Source organism: Ambystoma mexicanum, chromosome 2q, assembly GCF_040938575.1.
Source record: "Ambystoma mexicanum isolate Mex_15411 chromosome 2q, UKY_AmexF1_1, whole genome shotgun sequence".
Lineage (NCBI taxonomy): Eukaryota > Metazoa > Chordata > Amphibia > Caudata > Ambystomatidae > Ambystoma > Ambystoma mexicanum.
In genome coordinates, this window is record NC_090924.1 from 690589729 (window position 1) to 690615268 (window position 25540).

The following is a 25540-nucleotide window of genomic DNA, read 5'->3' on the forward strand; positions in this document are numbered from 1 at the left end:
AAGAGGGGCAGAGAACTGTGCATCCAAGTGGTCCTGCGATGGGTCAAGCAGAATCCTGTGCACAATGTAAAGTCTTCGATGTTTATACTGCCAAGCAAGTAGATGACAAAATAGATAAAGTTGGTCCGAGCACGAATGGGGGAGATCAACGGGAAGATTTTTGGGATAAAGCAAGTTTGTGTTCAAGTGAATTATATTGGTCCAAGCCCAGCGGAGGGAGACTGATGGTACATTGTGTTAGAACTGATCTGAGCCTGGCTGAGGGGGTGGGGGGGGATCAGGGGTGAACCTTGAATCACCCGAGAAATGTGATACATGAAAATCCTACAAGCATTGTGTTAAAGGGGATCTGAACCCAGCTGATGGGGATCTGAGGTGAATAGTGCATCACATGAGCAATTGAGTATATGTGAAATCCCAGAGGAAAATAACATTGTTTCATGTCGCATCAGGCCCTCCGAAAGAAGAGACTTTGAAATGCAAAGAGACTTGGGAATGGAAGGCCCTGATGCTAATGCTTGAACTGCACCCTCATGCTTGAGAAGCCAGAGACTGTGCCAACCTCGAAAATTACTGCGCCACCTGGTCCCGTGCTGAAAAGTTGTGGCAGGGAGGCCAATAGCCTGAATATCCTGACATATCATTTCTTGAACACTTTTCTTTTACAGAACATTGTTTCCCACACTATTTGTAATTTGAGGTAAGGATTGGAAATAGGTGTTATAGTATAGGCCCTTTTATTTTGGACAGGACACCACTAGGACTGCCTTATTATTTGATGGTCGTAGCTTGCGCCCATCTTTAGATTTAGCATTAGATATGCGTTTTTCAAACCCTTTTTGAATTTCAATAAACACCCTTGACTGTGGTCACTTGTGTCTGTCTTACTGTTGATACCATGCCTTCCTTACACAGCTCGTCCAGGTAAGTGTAGATTTCTGGATGCTGAGGTTGGAAGGCATATGGAGGATAGAGGAGTGGCCAACCGTTCTGAAGGTTGCTGAGTGATGCAGAAGGCCGGGAAAAGGTGGTTGTCCTGTATGCCTCTTCTAATTTGTGTCTTCTGAACGCTGAAAGGTACACTACTAGAGCTGAGCTGTCATTTTTTTAAAACACTGTTGTTAAAGTCGCAAGTGCTCATAATCACTCTTAATAAGGTAATCCAATGAAAGGCAGAGAGAACGAACGATCAGGGGCATCACTCTTCCTATATTGATCACTTCTGCTATTCAAGCGTAGGCAGAAGAAAGGAAGCACGCTAGATCATACATTTTTCTTTCACTTGATTATAATTAAAAGCTACTTTTGCAAATGATCCAGACAACCAGGGGTCAAGGTGCATGGGAACTAAAGGGAGCAAGGTTGCCTTACTTTTCATGAAAATCCGCAATCCTTCCCTTACTTTATGGGACCTGGAGCACCGTTCCAGGATGGCAGGAATGGGCACCTTTCATATTTTTTCTTCTCCCCTACTGGAGCTTCGAACCTGGTTACCTCCTTGGTCACATTATAGTGCGCTACCTCGCAGGTGCTGGACTACTTTTGTTTATTTGTATAGACTGCGTGGGACAGAACACCCGTTGTCGAGTTGCCATAAAGCTCCTCTTGGCAGTGATCTGTTTGTCTTCTGCAATTAAGCATTATTACTGCAGACACAATGTCTTTACTGGTAATGGGCGCGGCTGTGTGTTTGTGGCTATAGTCTACAGATGAGAATGGTGGCTGATGGAAGAGGAGGCTGCTTAAAGATTAGTTATGTTTAGGACAATTAAAATCGAATGGTTGTCATTTAAATGCATTTTTTATTTCATTGTGTTTTCGTCAATCTTAATCCGACTGTTATAAAACACAGTGGGTGGGGTGGGGTGGGGTGGAGTGGAGGAAAGGACGCAGGTACGGGCTTTGAATTGGGGGGGGCAAGTATGGGTTGGTGATGGGCAGGGGGACTGGAGGAAGGTGGATTAGAAGGGTGGCGGAGAAGAAGCGGGTGGAGTAGGGGGAAACATGGGTCCACTACTTTAAAAAAAAAACATTTTCACTCCTGTAGACGAGTGGCTGAAAGAGGGAGCGATAGACGATTAACTGTATGAAAGAAATGGTCAGATTTATAAAAAGACATGAGAGAAGTGCAGACATAGGGAGTAATTTGCATAATGCAACAACAACAAAAACACAGTGCTCTTGGACGCACCTGAGCGCCTTTGTTGTACTTAATGACATCAGCACAAGCCTTTACCTGCTCCATCTGCAATGGGCTTGTTGGATTCAGCTGGCAAAAGGCCTGGAAACGAGCTCTTAATAAACCGGTCCAGGAGGTGTCAACAAAACCTGTTGACAGGCACAGCAAAACATCTTGATAGAAACAGGCTGAGCTGTCGAAAGAGATCCTAGCTCTCTCCAAGCCACGTGGACGCAGGTGGCGGCGTCTACATTCACCGAGAAGGGTTAGATTACATGCACCTGCCCCCAGCTCTGTTCCACGGCCCCTGTCACGCACTCGATGCATTCCTGCCCCCACTGACTACTCGAGAACAAACTGCAGTGAGCAATGCTGCGAGCCAGTAGCAGAGGCAGCTCTTGGTGGGGGCGATAGGGGGGCCGGATAATCGGGTGTCAGTGGGAGGCTGAGGGCGCACTGGGCAGCAGAGGGGAGCCAAGGCCCAAGGGGGGGGCTGCTGCCTCACCTGTCCCCCACCTTAGTTCCGCCAATGCTATGATCCTGACCAAAGGAGGTGTGAGGTGTGCTTTGTCAGGCGCAGGTGTAGGCTTAAAAAGTCACCCATAAGATCATTATTCGGGTGACCCTCAGTGGAATGGGTCCAGAACTTCTCGGAACAGGGCCCCGCCAAACAGGCATGCGCTGTCGAAAAACCAAGATCCTCCACCAATGGAGACAAAGAAATGTGTCAGAGAAACAACAAGAGATTTGCAGGAGACACAAAACTGCTGCACCAAACAAACACTGGGGAACAACCAGGAGTGATGATGCTTTCATATCAAAAACAACAGCAACACCATACCAAAAACAAGGTGAGATTGAGTACTGTACAGCAGAAATACCACTGCAGTACCAAACACAGAAGCACACGGGGCAATGTGCAAGAGAAATAATACCATGGAGAAAGTACAGGAGATCCAGGAGCGCACTGAGGATATGGGCCTGTGGACAAGCGTCCTCGAGTCCCAGAATGCTCGAGTTCCATCCCAGTGGGGCCGATATCCTAAAGGTATGGAGGAAAGAAAGGGGATGGGACGTAGGAATAATAGGAGATGCAGCACTGCTCTACCAAAAGTCAGTTACCAAAGAGGGGACGGAGCGACAGAATATCCGTAGCAAACCCAAACCGACACTAAATAATGTGTAAGAGAAATTGTGGGAAATAGAGATTCCGCTGCTGCAACAGCCAAACAAGTCTCAGAACCCTGCTGAACCAAATGCAGAACGTATAGCACGGGTATGCTAAAGATAATAGTGCTATTACTGCTGTACCCACACTGTGACCATGCAGCTGCTGTATTACATAAAGGAGAGACCACTGCAGTGCTAAACAGCAGTGAGGTCACATTGGTGTGGCACAGTTGTGTAATACAGCGACATGGTATTGCTAATATCGTTAGTGGAGCGTTTAAGCCTGAAAAAATGTTCTACATCCACCTGGCTCCGCTCCCTAACCGTGCACCTTGCCTAACACTGCCCACATCAGTCACACTACAATGCTCACTGACGACTTGCAAGCAAACTTTTCTGTCCGTTTCCACATTAAAACAAGCTTCTACGCGTCACCTCCAGTCAGGGCAGTTAAAGGCCCCGAGCACAACTAAATGGTGGAGACTAGCACTATACATTTCAGTCTTCTCAAAGGCATTGTCATTCGATTTATTGCAAGCAGTGGTGGGTGGCATGGAGCGGAGAATCCACTCCTTCAGCATGAAATCCGCTCACATTGAATGCAGGCTGAGACGCACGAATCCCTTCTGTGATGTCGCCATTCTCTGGCACTTGACACCGCATTCCTCCCCAACTGGGAATGTTTTTCACAACACTTAACAATACGTCACAACAGGTATAGTCTATTCTAGTCTCTCGGATTCCATCTGGGCAGGCTCACCTGCTGGTAGATCCCATCTACCATGTATCCTTGGAGGTGGGACGAAGGTTTTGTCCTTTCCCTCAGGTGGTATCGGGTGTGGCTTCTCTCCGGATCATCTGCCAGAGGGCTCTCAGGTCGGACTTCATCTTCTTGTCGGTTGGGTGTCCTTGGTTCTCGTGGTGCTTCATAGGGTCTGGGTGTCATTTGGCCTTGCGGTCTACAGGGCGATCCAGTGCCTTCCCTTGTGGCTCTCGGGCTTTCTTCCCATAGCTCGGGCAGTACTTTTCTGAAGTGAGAGAGGTTTCTTGTCATTGTCTGACTCCCCCTGTTGGCAGTGATCATGCTGTGATTCGCGGCACTGGTTGTCCATGGCTGAAATTCGAAGTTGATGGACATCTTCTTGGGGGTGGCTCGGTTCTTGACGATGACTGTGTCTCCGGGTGCTAGCTCCCAGTGGCTGTCCCTTCGAGTGATACTCTCCTGTTGGTTTTGTTTCGCCTTTTGGCATTTATGGTTGGGAGGTCTGGCTCAGGCGCTACCCACCTAGGGTGTACGGGGAGCTGCGCCTGTATTGGTACCCCTAACATGAGTGCCGCCGGGCTGATTCCTGTTGAGGAATGCGGGGTCTGCCTGTGGGTCCTCAGGAAATGATACTCTGCTTTCAGCCAGGAATTTCCTCGTTCCTTTGCAATGCGATGACTTTGTTGAGCGACCCCATGAATCGTTCGGCATCGCCGTTTGCCTGTGGCCACCCTGGGGTGATCCGCTTGTGTCGTATGTTGAGATTCTGGAAGAATTGGTGTAGTTCTTGGCTGGTGAAGGGTGGCCCGTTGTCGCTCTTGATTTTTGATGGGATTCCGTGTATCGCAAATATTTTCTCCAGTGCAAGAGTCATGGTCTCGGCATTGGTGGATGCCACGTGTTCGACTTCAGGATATCTGCTGAATTCGTCGACCAGGACAAGTAGGTAGCCTTCTCCCACAATGGTGCAGTAGTCCATGATGACGGCTTCCCACCACTTGCTGCTTCTCTGGCACTGTTGATGGGTTCTCGGCTCTCCGGGTGGCTTAGCAGGCTGCGCAGCACCCCACGAGCTCCATCACTCGCTGTTGCATGTTGGGCATTCACATCCTGGATTTTAGGTATGCTGTTTTCACGATGCCTTGATGCCCGCTGTGGGCTAGTTTGAGAGCCCTTTCTTCTAGCAACGCGGGCAACACGATACGTTGGCCTTTGAGTATTACCCCTTCAGGGGCTACTGTAAGTTTGTGGCGAATTCCGAAGAGTGTTTGAAGTTTCACTTGGGCGGATGCTGTGCGCTGAGCCATGGAGGTAAGGAAGTTCTTCCAATTCCCTGATTGGATAGCGGCAGTGGTGTGGGTTAAGATGGTGTCAGCCCCGGTCTCGTCGGCTATTTCTTGCAGGGTCAGTGCCCGCGGTCGGGCGCAGGCCACCACATGACATGCATGTTCATCTGTCTCTGTCGCGTGGCGTTCTTCCTGATCTGAGGCAGGCCGCGGGTGGCGAGACAGGTAGTCGGCTGGGTTATCTGTCCCCGGTCAGTATTCCACCTCTATGTTGTAGGGCTGGAGTTGTAGCATCCACTTTTCAATGCGTGCTGGGGGATGGGGCGCTGATCCTCTCAAGATTGGGATAAGTGGTTTGTGGTCAGAGAACACTTTTGCTTGTTTGCCCAGCATGTATACTTTGAAGTGCCTGCACCCCCACAGGATTGCGAGGGCCTCCTTCTCTACGTGCGCATAATTTTGTTCTGTTTTGGTTAGCGCATGACTGGCAACAGCAATTGGGTGGATGTTTCTGTCGTTGTCAGTTTGGGGAAGTACATCTCCTAGACCGACCGGGCTGGCGTCGACTAGGAGTTCTGTGCGTCTCTCTTTGTCGAAAAATGCCATTGTTGTGGATGAAGATAGAGTGTCTTTGATTCGCTGGAAAGCTTGTTGGTGGGTAGGCGACCATTCCCACTTTTGGTCCTTTTTTGTTAGGTCACGGAGGGGACTTGCAATGGTGGCGAGGTCTGGAATGAATCTCGCACAGTCCGTTGCCCTTCCCATGAAGCTCCTTATTTCTGTGGCTGATTGCGGGGCCTTGGTGCTTTTGATGTCATTGACTTTAGCAGGATCTGGCGACACTCCTCTTGCGTTGAAGATGTATCCAAAGAAGCATAGTTCTCCCTTTCCAAATTCACACTTTTCGGCGTTTAGGGTCAGTCCGGCTTCCTCTAGCCTGCGTAGGACCGCCGCGAGGCGCTTGAGGTGTTCATTTTCATTGGATGCATATACGATGATGTCATCGCTAATGTTCTTTGTCCCTTCTAGGCCAGTGAGGACCTTCCGAATTTCGTGCTGGAATACTTCGGCGGCTGACGATATTCCGAAGTTTAGCTGTTTGTATCGTCTCAGTCCGAGGTGGGAGGAGATCGTGGTGATGTATCTCGACTCCTTGGCTAGTTTGAGTGGATGGTAGCCAGACCTAAGGTCAAGCTTGCTGAATATTGTTCCCCCTGTTAGGTCGATGATGAATTTGTCTATGGTTGGGGTAATGTGGCGTTCCCTCCCGATGGCTGCGTTGGGGAGTTTCATGTCGATGCAGATTCGTACTGCGTTGGGTTGTTTGGTTTTTTCCGACTACCATGGGGGATACTCACGGGTTGGCCCTGAGGTCTTCTCCATTATGCCAGCTTTTTCCAGTTTGTCGAGTTCCTTTTCCACAGCTTCTCTCATGTGGAATGGTACTCGGCGATGGTGTACGGCTTTTGGTTCGATGGTGGGGTCGATGTGGAGTTTGATGGATCTGCCCCTCAGGCACCCGATGCCTTGGAATACCTTGTGATGTTGTTCTAGCAGGTCGTCGATCTCCTTGCGTTGAATGCTGAAGGCAAAATGAATTAGTTTTAGCTTCTGTGCGGTTCTACAGCTTAGTAGTGTTTCGCAGCCAGCGTCGATGACGTAGACTCGTGCTCGGCACATGGTGTTGCTGTGGGAGAAATCGGATTTGAATGACCTGTGCACCGGCAGGGGTTTCTTGCAGCCATATGCATGTAGTCTAACTTTCCTTTCTTGGAGTTTGTGCCTTGGGTGGAGTTTGTTGAACGCTGTTACTGGCATTAAATCGACGGTAGCGCCAGTGTCTATGACCACGCGCAGTGGTTCTCTGTCAGACATGACCGTGCATGATGGCCTATTTCGTTGTCTGGACCGTTGAGGTTCTACGACCGAGATGAGGTGTACGCGGTGCACCCGCTTGCTGGTTTTCCTCCGTTTGTCTCTGTCCCTTCTGTCGGGGGATGCGCTGTCCTCACTGTCCTCGCTTTCGCTTGTGTCCGGTGACCTCTGGGTGTGATCTACTGGTCTCGCCCTTCCCTTCTTGCTTGGTTGGCGAGGTGATTCTCGGGGGGCAAATTTCTTTCGGCGTTCTTGTGTCTGCCGCGGTGTTTGCTCTCGGTCACTTCTGTTTGGTGGATTTAGGCAGACTGCTGCGTAGTGGTTAAGGTGGTTGCATTTTCGATATGTTGATCCCCATGCGGGGCAAGACTCTCCCTGTGCCATGGGACGCCACACCATTTGCATGCATTATCTGTCCCTTGCGGCGTTTGGGGTTTGGAGGGGTTTCCTCTTTGCTCGCTTTGTTCTCAGGTGTTCTGGTGCTTCGATATGGCTGCAACGTCTTCCATTGGCTTCGGATTGTCGAGCGGGAGTCTTTGGATTGCTGCTTCGATTACTGCTACCTGGTCTTCTGTTTGTTCACAAAGGCGCGCCATTTCCAGGATTTGGGATAGGCGTACATTCCTCTGATAGGGTGGCGCTCAGTTTTTCGTATGAAATTCCGTTTATGATTTGGAGACTGATGGCGAACTCTTCGTTGGGAAATTCACACCCGACTGCCATTTCGTGTAAGCGTGCGTGGAATTTGTCCACTGTCTCATTTTCATGCTGTCTGGCCATGCAGAAATGGAAGCGTTCATAGCCGGGATTGAGGTCGGGCCTGAACATGTTGGTGAGTGCGTTCTTTGCAGCGTCATAGTTGTTTGCGTCTCCGCGGTCTGGGATGGAGTTGAATAGGCATAGCACTGCTGCTCCGATGTTGAGCAGGAGGAATGTGCGTTACTTCTTCGCTATTGTGATCTCCCTTGCGTCAAGGTGCATTTCAAACTGCTGCAGCCAGATCTCCCAGCAAATGGCTGCTCCCATGGTGAAGGGGTTAAAAGGCGGCATGAAGGTGGTTAACGCTGGGTCGGGGTGATCTGGGTTGGCACTCCTCCCTGCTGACGGGCTCGCGCTAGTTCTCGAGGGGCTTGTCTCGGCGCTGGACATGGTTGACACTGGGGTGTTTCTTCCCGTGAGAGATGGGAGGTATGTAGTGGGAGCGGCTGCGTGTGGTAGTGGAGCTGTGCCCTCCCTTGGGTGAGAGGGGCTCTGCTTGGCCCCAGGCTGGTTTCTGTCTTTATGATTTCACTCACCAATGTCCTGGGCTGATGTTTTGGGTGCTTGCAATGTCATTTGCTATCCGCAGCATCGTCCTCCTGGCCTGTGGTGCTTGAAAATCCTTGTTATTTGCCGTGGCTTGACTCTGCCAGCGTGTCTGTGCTTCATATGGAAGGTTGGGATGTAAGAATGAGTTTCCATTCCTTATTTTGTTCAGCGTGACATTTTTAGAACGTTGGGGGTGTGGAACTAAGGCTCCGCTTCCTGGTATGTTAATCGTCCACGTGTTGGAACATTGGGGGTGTGAGACTGAGGCTCTGCTTCCGCGCGCGTTGATACGCGGCTCTGCGGGATGTTGGTAGGCCTCTCTCTCCCCTCGCTGGCAGGACGTGGCTCGCGTTGAGAGCGTGTGGGGCTCTTTTGCTGCTCCTCGTCGCCAGTGTGATGTCGGGCATGGGCAGGTTTTGGAGCCTGACAATAGTGCTAGGCCTGACTTTGTCTCCAATCCAAGAGACAAACATTGCTCCAATTGGTGGCAGTACCTGACTTGCATATGGCTGGGCCCCTTTTGCAATGGCGCAAATGGGCTAAACAGCGTTGATGTGGAAGGTTGGCCAGAGGAATGCCAGTGGATCAGATGTATTCAAAACCTTCCACCCATTTACTTTTTTAGTTATGACAATGTCTGTGCCAGGACATCTTCCGTTTCCTATCTCTTCCAACGCCAGTGTCGATAAGACAGCCCTAGGACATTCAAACATAGCACAGTAAAATGATATTGGTAATGCACAAGAAAACACTATGGAGCACATTTTAAATGAGCCCAAAAACAGCACGCAGTGGGCACTTAAATTCAATCAGTCACTGTGGTATTTGCCAAAGCGAACAGTCCATGCCGTCTGCCGCATCCGTCTACTGCTGATAGCATTCACATTTATTGGACTGGTTTTTCAGATCGCATCAGGGCGGAAGGGCTGTCGGATCCGTTTGATGTAAAGGATGGGGTGATGGGTTCAGAAATCAAGTGCCTCGCTGTGCAAAACAAATGCACACAAAAAAAAAAAAACTGCGCTAAAAATCTAGATACGTTATTTTACGCATTACTTTTATTCACATGCGTGCGCCACCTACAGTCAATTTCTTATGCCAAAAGTAAAAAAAAGAAATAAAAATATATCACATTTTTATATAGCGCTTCATGTTGAATTCCCCCAGCTTCTCAGCACTAGAGTAATAGTTGCTATTATCCACCCTATTGGTCGTCGGTCTACCAACCCTGGGAACACAAGGGTCAAAAAATTCCAACTGGTCCAGAACAACGTGATCAGAATGGTCAAAAAGAAATCAAGAAGTGAACATATAAGTGAAGCTAGACGAGACCTTCACTGGATGAGAATAGAGGTACGTATTCAATTCAAGTCTATGTGCCTTACTCACAAGTGCTTATATGGCAATGCACCTGCCTACATGAAGTCCAAACTCACGTTTTACCATCTTAATTTACCATAGGGCATTAAGATCAGAGGCAAATGGATTCATAACACCCTTGAAATTCAAGAAAGAACTCGGCTTGGGTAGAGCTTTCCCGAACCGAGCAGCCTCCAACTGGAACAAATTATCTAAGCACCTTAGATTGGAGTCCAACCTTCTGGTCTTTCGCAAAAAACTCAAAACAGAGCTCTTCAAGTAATCCCTCGTCTATGCCACTCTGAATCAGCTAACTGGTATAAATCTGTCTGCCGTCCCGTCGCCTCTTCTGGCTCCATCTTGAGCTTTTACAAGTCCTTTTGTAAGTGCCCGATGCCCGTGGGCAGTTGGCGCTATATAAATATATAAAATAAAAATAAACAAAGGGGCTGAGTCAGCCCTGTTGGGATTAAAACCCAAGAACCTCAGACGAAAACCCAGGGGCTTGCTATTAATTCGCTTTCTTGATATCGAATCGCAAGACCTTGAATATCAGAGCCATTCCCCAGCCTTTTCTGAATGAATTACAAGGTTTATCTAACTACTCACAAAGACATCCACACATACGTTTGGGCATGTATATCATTAATCATAATTTAGATAGAATTATTCTGACTCAGAATAAAGAATGGGAACAAGAATTGCCAAAGCTAACAGTCTTGCTTCGCTAAAGGGGAATCGCTTTGGTTGAGCAGGTCTCATCCCAAATGCTAGGCTTGGTTGACGATGGTTACCTATGATCAGTGATGATTGTTATGGGTGACTGTTTGACAATAGTCAACTATGGTTGCTGGTGGACTATGGTTGCTGGTGGTAAACTATTGTTCACCATGGTGAATTATGGTTGACAATTGTCAGCAATGGTCGACGATGATTGGCAATAGTCGGTATGGTAAACTATAATTAGCAATGGTGGGAAATTGTGCATAATAATTGCGGACCATAGTGGACCAATGCCAATGAGCAACTATGGCAAGAAAGGACTTAAGTTGGATGCGGTTGGCGATAGGGATGTAACGGTATACCGGTGTGTGTGTGGTGTGGTGTGTGGTGTGTGTGTGTGTGTGTGTGTGTTCCATTGATCTGTGGCATGCAGGTTATCAAGATGGCAACATGTTCATCTTCACCAGTAGCCAGTGGGGGAGCAAAAAGCCTAAATGACCACTTAAGAAAAGCTATTCAGTTTGCTTTGTCAGTTGCAGCCGGCCCCCCCCTCTCCACACGTGTGTTTGTGTTTGGTGGAAGCAGGACATTTCAGTGGAAAGTATGTTGAAAAGCCCAATTCTGGCCCTGGGTGCCTAGTTTTGTTTGCGATGATAAATCTGTCAATTTATGACCTTTTAGAAAGTATTTGTTAAGATTAGCTAACTCCACCTGCTACACCGCGATAACCATGATATACCGTCATTTAGCAAGAAGGTTATTGTACCGTCATAAAACTAATACCGTGACACCCCTAGTTGGCGATAAACAACAACTGTTTCCAGCCAATGTTCAATGATCGTCGCTTATGGCCAGCAATCGTCTACTGTGGTTGACACTTGTTGGCAATGGTTAACTATGGCTGGTGCTGGTTAACTATTGCAGAGGATTGTCGGCAGTGCTTTTCAATGAAGCTTACAAAAGTGCTTTTCACTACCATAACCTTAAAAAAACCGTAGGCCAATACGAAACATAAGTGCCTGAGAAGGCTGCTAATGAATGAAACAAGGCAGTGAAGGCAAACACTACATTAATTTTGGCAAATATATGTGGTTAGCCAACACTAGAGTACCACCTAAATGAGTCAAAACTAAAAATAAAAAAGGAATGATAAATACACACCTTGATACAGTTATTTTACCACCTTTCCCCTTGTCGCCCCAACCATCCAGGGTTATTCAAGTATAGCACAGTCTATAATAGTCAGTTTTTTAATATATGACTCATCTTTTAGAACTTTTTACATACACGATCCCGTGTAAATGAAGAAACGTGTGAAGAAGCGTGTTATAAGTGTACGGCGAAAGCATCTTGAGTGTCCGGAAGACGGCTTCGAAAGAGCCCAGAAAAAAGATTGGGTCGTATTGGTGCTCTGTTTGAAACTAGAAAATCGAACTTGTGCAGACACGAAAACATGAGGGCGAATGCCCATAGAGCTATTTGGCACTAGCCGCTCACCCTTGTTACTAACCCCACTTAAGATGTTCGTGAAGAAAAATATCCAACATATGACGATGAAAGTAAATGTCGGAAATAGCAATTGGGCTGGATTTGTGATTGGATAACCATGTTGACGTATTTGTTTACCTTCTTTTTTATATATTTTATCAATGTGTTTTTTATAATGGTATCTCAATAAAAATTATATATGTATTTGACTGACCTATTGTACTACTATTGAATTTAATACAGATGTACAGGATGTATACTGGGGCTTTCCCCACGGCCTAGTTGTGTAAAAGCTGGCTAGCTATCTGTGGATACTGCATGTTCTTATGGTCTGCGTGTAGATATTTAAAGTCAGTTGTTACCAATGGATCGTGGGTGTTGAGACATTCAAGTCTGCACAAGAAGGTCCAGCAACGTGGTGCAGTCCTGTAGTGGCAATCGGCTTGAATCGGGTGACGTAACCAGGCAGGCAATAGGTCGATTAAGCGTCTGGCATAGGTCGAGTCAAAGAGGTCGAACAATGTGATGCGGTTCTTCATTGGCAATCAGCTCGAAAAAGTCTGGCGAGCAGGCAGGCGATGATTGGAGTCATCGTCTGAACACCAGATCAAAAATCGTGGCGTGTCAATAGGAGCCCGAGAATGCATGCAGCGGCTCGGAAACCATCTCATCAGTTGAGCCAGCTCAAAAACAGATCTGCGTGCTGTGACCGATGGAGAGGGGAGGAATCAGATGGGATACCTGGATGTGGGAGATGGGGTGGAGGGGGGTGGGCGGGATTGTACATTTGTTGAATTGTCGAATTCAAGTTTTCTAAATGTGTATGGGGAGACGGATATCAGGGGGGTTGGGGGGTGAGTTGGAAGTTCTCCGATTGTTATTACAAAATGTCAATAAAGAGTGTTAAAAAAACATGATGGAAAACAGTGTCCAGAGGTGTTTGAAATCTTGGTGTCTGCAGGATGCATTGTGGGTCTCCATGGAAAAGGTAAGTCATTTCTTGTGCACTTTCCAGCCAGGAAGATTTTAGAGCATACTTGTAGGGTTCTATACCCTCATGAGAGCAGGTTTCTTACTTGAAGACATAGATCCATTTCCAACAAGGCCGACTAAGCCCAGGCATAGGCATAAGGCAGCAGGTTGCCAGAGGAGCGGCATTTTAAACCGTTTTTTTTCAATTTACTGGTTTTCACTTTTTAAACATAAAGCCAGTTTTGTTTCTCCAAGTCTGGCTGATCCACAACACAGTGTAATTTTAAGTTGTTAGCAGTCATTCCTCTCTGACCGTTAAAGTCTTTGAGGGCCAAACCTGTATAAATGCTTGATATTTACAAAAGCTTTGTTAGGGTAACTTTTGCTTAAAAACAAAAAAAAAAAGAAAAAAAAAAGGAAATGTGTACCAAACCCCTAGCGTGCTTTAGGTATTTAGTGATTCAGTCATACAACTCTCACAGACATAATGACAGATTTAAAGCTCTTTGGTCATTCTTATTGTGGCAAAATATTGAATATGTAAAACAGTCACAACTTCACTGGTTTTATTGGTGCCACTTCACATCAATACACACATACACTGTATTAAGCAATCACTTTAATATTGAAACACGCGACACACATATTTTTAACTGTTGAAAAAATTAGAGTTTCCCCTTCAGAATAGTTAAAAATGATGCATCATTTTACAATAATAAGCACACGCCTATGATTAAGTCGAGGACAGAGTTCCCCCAGGTGGCATTAAAATTAGGTTCAGGAGAGAGCACCAATTGCCTTCCTTCGCCCGCAAATTTCAGAGGTCTGCGGCCGCCCACAAGATGCAAGCACGAAATAGATCATAGAGAAGTCAAAATGGCGAAGTCTAAATCTGAATGCACAAGTGCATCAAGAAACCTGTGAAAGGATACACCCAGCAATAGAAGGGTGAGAACAAAAACTGTGTGCCAAAGGTGTCCCGTAAAGATATCCATTCAGCCATCTTTACAGAAGCTGGTCAATGCTAAGCAGGCAAATGGCATCCCTGCTGGGTTTATCATGTGCCTTTGATGACATTCTGCTGCATGCTCGGTACTACCAGGAGAATCAACTGCAAAAATTGGCAAACAATGCATAACTGCGATGTTTATAAGTCATCTTTACAGGACTTTTACTGTGAAACAGTACTTCAAACGAGAGCAAGAAATCTATATCTAAAACCACAAATTGCAAAATGTTCCTGTGTATTTTACAGTCCAACCAACTGTACGAAATAAAAAAACATTTAAAAATTACCTTGAACGCAAGCTGGCAAGACCTATAGCCTAAACACCCACCCACCTAGCCACCCTCAACGCACTACCGTCCAATGTTGATCTAAACCTACTGATTGACACCTTCACCAACTCCATGGCCAATGCCATCGATACCGTTGCTCCACTGAAACTGCGCAAAGGTAAACCAAGAGCTCACCTGAACTCATGGTACACCCCAGAACTTAAACTACTCAGAAAAAGGAAAGCTAAGGCAGAACTCCTATGGAAAACCAACCCATCAATGGAAAATAAATCTAATCTTACAAATTTATCTTCATTATATAAAAGGGAGATAATTCGCACTAAAAAGGATGCCTAGAACGTTAGGATAGATCAGGCAGGGTCCTGCACTAAAGAACTATTTAAAATTCTAAAGGAACTAGAAAATCCCAATCCACCTATAGACACCTGCATGAAAGACAAACCTTGGTGCACCAGCATCCAGAGCGCCCTTAACAACAAAATCACAGGACTCCAAAATAAAATTGAGGACAAATGTCAACAAGGCTACCAGCCCTAGCTCACCAATGCCCATCGATGCCAAGGTTGGTTTCACATTCAAGAAGGTAACTACTCTTGAAGATCAAAAAATCATCACCTCCTTAAAACCATCTAATTGCAAAGGGGACAGCTGCCCAGCCCCAATCATAAAAGACGCAGTTAGAGATCTTTCCCCCTTTGCCCCAGCAACCTAAAACAATCCTGGGTTCCCCCACTCTTAAAAAAACAATCACTAGACCCAGCCATACCCACCAATTATAGACCCATTACCACTGTCCCATTCCTGTTAAAAATCCTGGACAGAGTCGCTTACCTCCAAATTCAGGAGTATCTGGAATCCAACCAACTGCTAGGAATACGTCAATCTGGCTTCAGACCTCAACATGCAACAGAAACTGCCCATGTTGACCTCAAAAGCCAGATTGATGAAATCAAAGACAAAGCCAATGCCGCCATCCTGCTCCTATTAGACCTCTCATCGGCCTTCGACCTGGTCGATCACAAAATCCTCTGCAGACGCCTATCCACCGCAGCTCACTTCTCCTTCTCCATCACATGGATACAATCCTTTTTGGTGAATAGAACCATGAGGGTTTTCTCTACAATAGCTGCTGCAGACCCCATCCCCATCACATGCAGAGTCCCACAAGGCTCTTGTGTCTCCCCTACTTTGTAGAACATATTTACAAAGCCTCTATTCGATAAACTGGACCGTCTGGGTGTCACCTACACCAACTATGCAGACGACACCCAGATACTCCTCACCATCTGAGGCAACTACAATGCGGACGTCACCCGGATTAATGAAATCTTCTCTATCATTCAGGCAAGGATGGCCCTACACGGCCTATGCCTGAACGATGAGAAGACAGAGATTCTCCTTGTCGACTCCCCCAATAACCTATCAAAACTTAGCCCTAAATACAATAACATCATCATCGATGGTCACACCATCCCCATTGCTAAAAGTGTGAAAACACTGGGTTTTTATCTTGATGCCAACACCAACCTCTCCAAACAAACTAACATGACCGCCTCAGCCTCTGCATACATGGGCAAGCTGATCAGGGCCAGCAGACACTTCCTTTCATCTAGCAGCTGCCTCACACTCGCCAGAGCCCTCATACAGTCAAGACTGGACTACTGCAATAGTCTGTACCTTGGTGCCAACCAATCTATAATTAACAAACTACAGGTTCTCCAAAATAATGCACTACGTGCAGCACTCAACATCCCCAGGCGAGAGCACATCTCCACTACTAGGAAATTGTGCAAATGGCTCTCCATACAACAACCAAAAAAATGGACTTGAAAACCATCTGTCTCACATACAAGGCCTTAAACCACCTGGCTCCACCATATCTCACAAATAAATTTACCATGAAACCCGCCAACAGAACTACCAGATCATCCAATACCTTATGCCGGACAGTGCCTAGATTTACCTTAAAAAGAGCCAGAGGTGCTAGCTTCACAGTGCCTGCCTCCCAACTCTGGAACACCCTACCACTCAACATAAAAACTACTGAGTCCTTTCAGAACTTCAGGAAACATGTTATTGTTTGGCTACTGAACAAAGAGTAGCGCATACCTCATCTAACCTCTGTGAACTTTGCCGCTTCCTTAACTATGCCTGTAAATTGTGTAAATTGCTGTATAACGAAAATGTATATAATCACACTGTATAATGAAAATGTATTTATCACACTATGTAACAGTTTCCTTAAGCACCCTTCTACCTCTGGGTCTGTAGCGCTATATAAATAAATAAAACAAACAAACACAAAGGTAATATTGTGCTGGACCTCCCAACAATTTCTCAATTTTACTCTTGGAGTGTTGGGTATTTTGACCAATTGCACAAACAGTAATGATGTGAACAGTATTTACCACTTAATTTGTTATAAAAAGGTACCTGCATTGGGCAGCTGCGAGGAATGCTGATGCTTCCCACACATGAATGTTCAGGGTCGCCCTTATCCATTACTCCACCATGAGAATGCACAGCCAAAGATTCCAAGAACCTTCTCCAACTGTCTTTACTCTACTGAGATGTTTATGTCCAGGCATAGTTTACAAACTTCACTTGTGATTTTTTCCATATTTTAATGGCAAATGGCCTTCATTTCCATTTTGTCCCCTGCGAACACCAAAGCTGTAACCATGAAAAGGGGGTAAAGTTCTTTTTATTCAACATTTTAATAAGATGTGCCTGTACCACTTGCATATATTTCATATGTAAACTTTACATTTGACAAGATCGGATGTAGAAGTTATGTTGCATTAATATTAAAGTTTTGTAACCTTAGGGATAGCCTGTGGTCGGGCAGGACGTAAAGGCTGGAATGATATTTAGTACAGGGGGTTATAGTCCTGACCTCAGAATTTTTCACTACAGCAAACTACTGTAGCTTAAATGTATAACACATCTCCATATTATGTTTAATCCATCTTCATAAGTATGCATCATAGGAGCAAAGTATAAATCCAAATTCTGGAAAAACTGAAAAAAAACGTTGTTGAGACCTTTATTTACTTAGGTCGCATATTTCAGCATAGATAATTCAATATTGATGGCTGAAAAAATTACACATAGAAAGAATAATCAATCAACAATTAACCTGATCACCAGCTCGGTGAGTTTTGTAAACAATACTGGACATATATGTTAACAATGTATAGTGCATCTTTGCATAGCATTACATGTCCACTGGTGACAGGAGGTCACTAAATTAAGCCTGTTGTAGTCCTTACAGTGCAGAATTCAAAAAGTGACTTTTAACAATGTGCCTACGTTTCCAAAACAGCACGTTTGTAGGATTAGTATAGGGTGTTACCTCCACACTCCTATACTAGTACTGTGTTATATTGCCTGTGTGCAGTGTTACCAAATATTCTCCAGCATTGGATCTTTCATGGATTCACATGCTTAGAATATTCCCCGTCATCAGACTGGGAACCCTCGGTACACATATATAGTCGTTTCCTATAGGAAAAACTTCCGACACTTGTGTGTCCTATCCACATCTACGTCCTCTCCGGGGCCGTCCACGCAAGCCCCGTTGGACGTAATGGTACAAAAGGCCCCGCCCCCGCGGGTCCCGTCAGATTTCAACCGTCTCCAAAGATAGTGGGATCTCCTCGCGTAGTCTCTACTGCTAGATTTTTCGAATTGTCGTACTCCTGTGAGTTTATTAATTTTTTCGGAATGTCGGGAAAACCTCTATTTCGCCCGTGTGCCACATGCGGATTGAAGAAGGTTTACGAGGGGGACGGCCATTTAGACTGTATTTATTGCCTCCACCCTCACCACTCGGCAGACCAGTGTGAAATATGTAAAGGTTTTTCCCAGAAAACCCTGAAGGATCGAAATCGCCGGCTGGTATCCTGGTTAAATGACGGTGCGGGAGCGTACCCTCAGTCAGAAGCGGGCTCTGTGCGCAGCGTGGCCTCTGCGAAAACATCAGGAGCCCCTCGACGCCCAACTTCGTCGGAACCTCCGGCTAAGAAGTCACGACCTGTGGAAAAGGACGTTCCACGAAGTCACTCTTCTAAGGACTCTTCTAAAGACTCTGCAAGAAAGACATTGTTGTCAACTTCGTCGAAGAAAGGAAAGGAAAGGCCAAAATCCTTCGGCTTGCCTTGGTGATGCTTCACCCGAGGAGCAACGCCTGGACCCCCACAGGTGAGCCTCCATTACATCCGCAAGGCCCTCTGTGAGCCCCCAGCAGCCTGCTCCCACCCCGCGCCCAGTTCCTGCTTTCCCGGCTTCCCGCCTCCCGACCTGCCCATCCCCGCTCCCATTGGTCCTTAGGGCCGTGTGAGGGGAACCTAGCCCCACTGCTAGCGTATCAGCGGCCCATCTGCAGAGGAGCGCAGCAACGCCTGGCGCCCCACAGGTGAGCCTCCATTACATCTTTGAGACCCAGAGCGTTGCAGGTGAGTGCCCCCAGGCCAGTGACCCCTCTGGGCCTGGTCTGCTAGCCCAGCTCATCCGTCGGAGGCTTGCGACCCGCGCTGCTCCATTTCCCCAGCTCCTTCTCTCCCTCCCTCCCTCCTCCCGGGTCCTCTACTCCCTCTGCCCGGCAGCCCCCTGCGGCTAAGGGCCCTAAGGCCAAGGGCGGCTCCAACAGAAGCAGATCCAAGAAGTGTCAGCCGGTGTCTGCAAGGACCAGTAAGGTAGGAGTGGCCTGGGTCAGGACTAGAGCCACTTACCAAACCCAAAAGTAAAAAATGATTGCACTGTATGATGTTTAGATTGCACCGATAGGCCTCTCTCCCACTATACAGGTCCCTCAAATTTAGCAGGGACTCCGTCCCCAAACTGCATTGTATGATGTTTAGATTGCACTGATAGGCCTCTCTCCCAATATACAGGTTCCTCAAATTTAGCAGGGGTTCTGTCTCCTAATTGCATTGTATGATGTCTAGGCTGCACGGATAGGCCTCTCTCCCACTATACAGGTTCCTCAAAATTAGCAGGGGTTCTGTCTCCTAATTGCATTGTATGATGTTTAGGTTGCACTGATAGGCCTCTCTCCCACTATACAGGTCTCTCAAATTTAGCAGGGGCTCTCTCCCCAAATTGCTGTGTAGGATGTTTAGATTGCACTGACAGGCCTCTCTCCCACTGCGCGGGTCTCTCAAGCTTAACAGGGGCTCTGTCTCCAAACTGCACTGTGTGGCGTTTAGACTGCGCTGGTGGACGTCTCTCCCACTGTGCAGGTCTCTCAAATTTAGCAGGGGCCTTGTCTCCGAACGGCACTGTGTGATGTTTAGATTGCACTGATAGGATTCTCACCCAATATACAGATCTCTCAAATAATCTAACTGCGCTTAGTCCAATACTCTACCAATCCCTGAAACCCACCACCCCCACTACCCAACCCAACTAAATCCCATACCAGTAGACCGTTAACACCCTAACTCCCCCACCCCCACCGACAGGAAACAACACTGAGCCAGAGAACACCCCAGCGTATCCAGAGAAGGAAAAGACTAAACAACTCTCAACCCTACAATGCCGCGCAAACGACCAATTCCGAGAAAAAGACGAAGAGAGGAAAGAACAAACACGCCAGAACAGCAACCTAGAACAACCGTAGACTGGACCCCCACAGGCAGGAACACAAACCAAAGGAACTCTGAGAGAAGAGAAAAATCCCTCTACCTAACTCCATACCTCGCAGACAACTGGCCACCACGCCAATCCAACCCAGCATTAGAAGCAGCAATATCAATCAACCTAACACAAGCAAGTAGATGAAGGATGACCAAAACAAACAACATACAGACGACAGACCCAATAACCCCCTACATCACCAAAGCAAGAGGAACTTCCAATCAACAACCACAACCCCCCGGAAGACGAACCCGATGAAAACACAAAAAACCCAAGACAAAACCTAGAAGAACTCTTCGAAGACGCTGAGACCCCAAACCCCGCAGCCCAACAAGTGACCGACCAAGAAGGAAACCTCAACACTGAGCAGAAGACGACCTCGACAAAACCCAAACCAAACAACACCTCCAAACTTCACTGCAATCTAATAAACGCAAGATCCATGTCAAAACACTCAGAGATCTTCGACCTACTCGACAACAACGGCATTGACATCCTGTTCATCACAGAAACATGGCTGGACGACAACTACAAAATCACACTCCAAAGCTGCCTTCCGACAGACTTCAAATGCCTACAAATAAACAGAAAAAACAAAAAAGGAGGAGGCATCGCTATAGCATTCAAAGAACACCTGAAAATAAAAACTGACAAACCACTCAACATCCTCAACTGCGAAACCATGGTAATTCACCTAACAGCGAGCCCAAAAACCAACATCACATTCATCCTGGTATACAGACCACCAACATATGATGCAACATTCGTCGATAACTTCATAGAAGCCATCACCAATTTAGCCATCAACCACGAACACCTAATCATCCTGGGGGACTTCAACATCTGGTTTGAAGACAGCCACGCCAACTCCCAAAACTCACTAATTGAACAACTCAGCACTATGAAACTACAACAACTAGTCAAAGGAGCAACGCACTCGGCCGGTCACACCCTGGATGCAATTTTTGCCAAAGAAATACTCATCACCACGGCACCTCCGATACAAATACTGTGGAGCGACCATCTCATCATCCCATTCGTGATCACTCTGCCTACCCAAGCCTACATACAACATCTGAAACTCACAACCACCACCAAAAGAAACTGGAAACGCGTCAAAGAAAGCAACCTATTCAAACAACTGGAATTAATGAAACCCTCAACTACAGAACTGGGACTAGCTGACCTAGACGGCAAAGCAGAAATACTGCACAAATGGATCACAGATACGATAGACAAGATCGCCCCGGAAAAATCGTTCACCCCATCAAAAAAAAAAAAATGGCAAAATGGTTCACCCCACTATTAAACGACATGAAAAAGGAAAACAGAAAGATGGAATTGGAATGGAGGAAAGAATACAACCGAGGGAAAAAAACACTGTACCAGAAACAAATCTGTGCATACAAGAATGAAATTCAAAAGGCAAAGAAAAGACATTACGATGACAGAATCAACAATGCCACCAACACACAAAAAGAAATGTTTAGCATCATTAAAGAAATAAGAAACCCACCAGGCTGTGATAACACCCCAACCCACTCAGAAAAACTAAGCAACGACCTGGCAGATCACTTAAAAAAAAAATAAAAATCAAAGACATCCGCCAAACCATACAAAAGCGACCAACCAACCACAACATACAACCCAGCGAACCCAACTCGGAACCACAACACAAACTCCAAAGCTTTCCTGAAATATCAGCAGAAGCATTCGCAATGCTGGTTAAACGAAGCAAGAAAGCGGGATCACCCATGGACCCATGTCCCGCAGACATCTACAAATCAATCCTCGCGCAAGGATCGCCAGCAGAACACTAAAGAAACCTTCCAAATCTATCACTATCAACAGGGACTGTACCGAATATCTTCAAATCAGCATACATCAAGCCACTCTTAAAAAACACAAGTGGTGACGTAGATGACCTTTCCAACTACAGGCCGATCTCTAACATCCCCTACCCAGCGAAACCTCTAGAAACCTACATATATAAACTAACCCAAGAGCACGTAGAAAAACACCACCTGCTGGACCAAACTGCACTGTGTGGCGTTTGGTCCAGCAGGTGGTCGGTTTCAGACCAGCGAGAGGAACGGAAACAGCACTACTATCCATCTGGGACGACCTCAAAACTAACGCAGACTCAAACACTACTTCAGCCCTTATTCTGCTCGACCTCTCCGCAGCCTTTGACACAGTTAGCCACGACACCCTGACCAAAAGACTAGAAAACATAGACATAACACAGACAGAACAGAAACCGTATGGATAAAACCTTTCAAATCCACTCCACGAGTTAACGACTGTGGAGTACCGCAAGGATCCTCACTATCTCCACTATATTTCAACATCTACCAGACTCCGGTCATCAGAATCTTCAAAAAACACAACATTACATGTTACAACTACGCAGATGACACTCAGATCATATACAGAATCAAAGACACTGATGCCGACCATTCAACCCTTACCGACTGTCTAAAAGAAGTCTTCGAATGGATGGATGCCAACAACCTGAAAATCAACCCAGGAAAGACAGAAATCATGATTGTATCCAAAGACCAAGAGAACGAAACCACCATCCCATGGCCTACGGAAATGGGAAACGCACCAACACCATCGAAGGTAGTAAAAAATCTGAGAGTCCTAATGGACAACAAACTAACCCTGGAGCCACAAATAAATGCAACAGTGAAGAAATGCTTTTTCCTCCTACGGACGGCAAGAAGAATTCTACCTTTCCTTTGCGCACAAAACACTCACTATCGTCGCCCTAATCATGTCTAAAATAAACTATGCAAACAGCCTCGAAATACCTGAATACCTCCTGAAGAAAATACAACGGATCCAAAATGCAGCAGCAAGACTACTCCTCAAACTATCCAGAAGAGATTGCATCACTCCAGCCCTAAAAACCCTACACTGGCTCCCAGTTAAACATCGCATCACCTTCAAAACAATGCGCATACCGCACAGGGCAATCAGTGGACAAGGAGCAGAATTCCTACAAAAGAAAATAACAGTCTACAAACAGTCACCAGCGAGACCCCTCCGATCGAGCAACGAAATCCGCCTGGAACTCAAACCATACCTCAAGAAAAAACTTGGAGGCACCTCCTTCTACCACTTAGCCGCAAAAACCTGGATCATCATCCCAAAGGAAATAAGAAACACTGAAGATCACCTAAAATTCAGGAAACCACTAAAAACCTGGCTCTACAACACCACAGACTAAACCTGAAAAACAAAACAGGTAAAAAGGATATCTAAACCGAAAAGACACGGACATCCCTGACCGGGGAGAGTAAAACCCACGGCAGCTGGACGGGTGACATCGGATAGACAGGGACACAGGCGGCACACACGGAGACTGAGTCAACTAGCCCAGACAATCCCACCAACTCTTTCGCCCGCCCCGTAATTTAATTACCGCCAGGTACCACGTTTGGTGTGGAATTATCGAGACATTGACAATCCCCCCTCTACCTGAGAGGTTGTCATTAGCAGATGCACTGGCCACTAGAGTCTAAATGGAGGATAAGGGGAGCCATGAGAGAGCATGTTAGAGGTGGGGGCCAGAGGAGTAAGGAACCTGTAGGCCAGTCAGACCTTGATCAGGACAGAGCCACAACAGGGGAGACTATGTAAGCCGAGCGCTTCAATTCAGGATAGAGATGCAAACTAACCAACCCTACTAACAACTTCCCTTTCTGCATACACCTCTCAAACTCCAAACCAAACGCAACCAAAACCTACAGCACAACAAACCGCATAAACTTCACTACATTGCAACAACAAAACAAAAACAGACATAGCCTTGCACAACAGTACATGACGACTACCGGCCACAAACACCCCAGGCCCAGCCAACGGACCCACCGGGCTAAGGCCGCCAACAGCACATCACTGCTCTCTTGCATTTTTCCTGCTTCCTCCCACTAACTCAACCCCCCTCTCCCTTTTCAGAGCCGCCAGAGCGCCAAGGGACCACTACAGTGGTGATAGTGCGCGGTACAAATGTCCTTTAACATTAACTATGATGCATACTTATGAAGATGGATTAAACATAATATGGAGATGTGTTAGAATTTTTCACTACAGCAAACTACTGTAGCTTAAATGTATGAGGTCAGGACCACCCCCCTGTACTAAATAATTAATATTAATATTAAAAGAGCAGTCTAGGTGAGTAGTAGAATGAGCCCCCTTTTGTCTCATGTTAAATTTTGACAGGTGAACACGCCCCCTGCTTCCAGTTTTAGACCCGCCCCCTTGCGATGTGCTTTGATGCAAGTTTAATATACATTTGATATAAAAATGATATAAAAAAGATTGATATCAATTTTATACCAAATGCATATTTTATAGTAAGTGTTTTCCAATTTAAAATAGTTTTGATATAAGTCAATATAGGTTTTATATCAAATCTATATAAAGATGTGACCCGCGATCGACGATGTTGCTCAGTCATGCACGAGAGCAAAGTGAGCTCTGAAGACAGGGACTGTGAACGTGGGGTTTTACAGAGTGACGTATTGCTGACGTCACAGAGGGGTTCTGCCGCGGGTTGATAGGAAGCAGATATACATTTAATATCAAACTGATAAGCCCCCAAAGTTTTTTATAACTATTTTATTGAACCCCAATACTTTTTAGATTAGGTTTATAGGAGGTGGAAAATATCAAACAATTTTAATCTTTTTGATACAAAAATGTATATAAAATATTAAATCATTTTTGATAGAGATATTAATATAAACATTATGAAAAGGCATTTTTTTATATAGAAATGTATATAAAAATTACTTTTTTGATCTAGAATATTCATTTCTTTTTTTATATAAACTTCCATGAAAACTTTGATAATAAAAATGTTGATCTAAAAATGTATACACATCTTATATCAACTGGCTTTGATACAGAGTGTAAATAATGAAAAGCAGTTTACTTTATAAGTAAAGTGTTCTTCCCAAAGCCTGCACAAAAGTCAAACTATTGTTTCTAAGGCGTTTTCAGCATCTCTTGCGTGGCATACATGTGGTCCTCTGCGACCCACCAAAGAGCTGTGAATCAACACTGCAGGGGTTTTATATCTACGACAAGGCATGGAGAAACCTAGAAATGTGCCGACACACCCCACGGCATTCTAGCCACATCAGCAGAAAGCACAGATTGGCTTTATATTTAGCTCGCCGGAATACAGGTCATCTGTGCAAGCTGTATAAACAAACCACTCATGCAAATACACATGAACAATGTTTACCAACTAAAACAAATGGTAGTTAGCAAAGCTATTTTTAAACTCATGACTGAAGGTCGGCACAGGAAGCAGCTGCAAGCTCCACTTAGTTTTAGATGTTGGTATAAGGATACAGGAAGTTAACTATTTGCAAGCTACGGTGGCACTCGCTACTCTTGATGAGTTTGCAGGAAATAGAAGGCTGTCCTTCTGTTGATAAAGAAAATTGGCACTGGCCC

At 45.9% G+C, this 25540-nt stretch overlaps 1 protein-coding gene across 3 annotated transcripts in view; it reads right to left on the bottom strand.

The window, feature by feature from the left end:
* Positions 1-25540, bottom strand: part of CDIP1 (cell death inducing p53 target 1) — a 421024-nt gene that overhangs the window by 292735 nt on the left and 102749 nt on the right. The window contains exon 2 of one of the 3 annotated variants that reach the window (XM_069647904.1): positions 16856-17095. The exons of the other annotated variants lie outside the window; for them this stretch is intronic. The gene's annotated coding sequence lies outside the window, so the exon portion shown is untranslated. The remainder of the gene's footprint in view (positions 1-16855; positions 17096-25540) is intronic. 3 annotated transcript variants of the gene reach the window in all.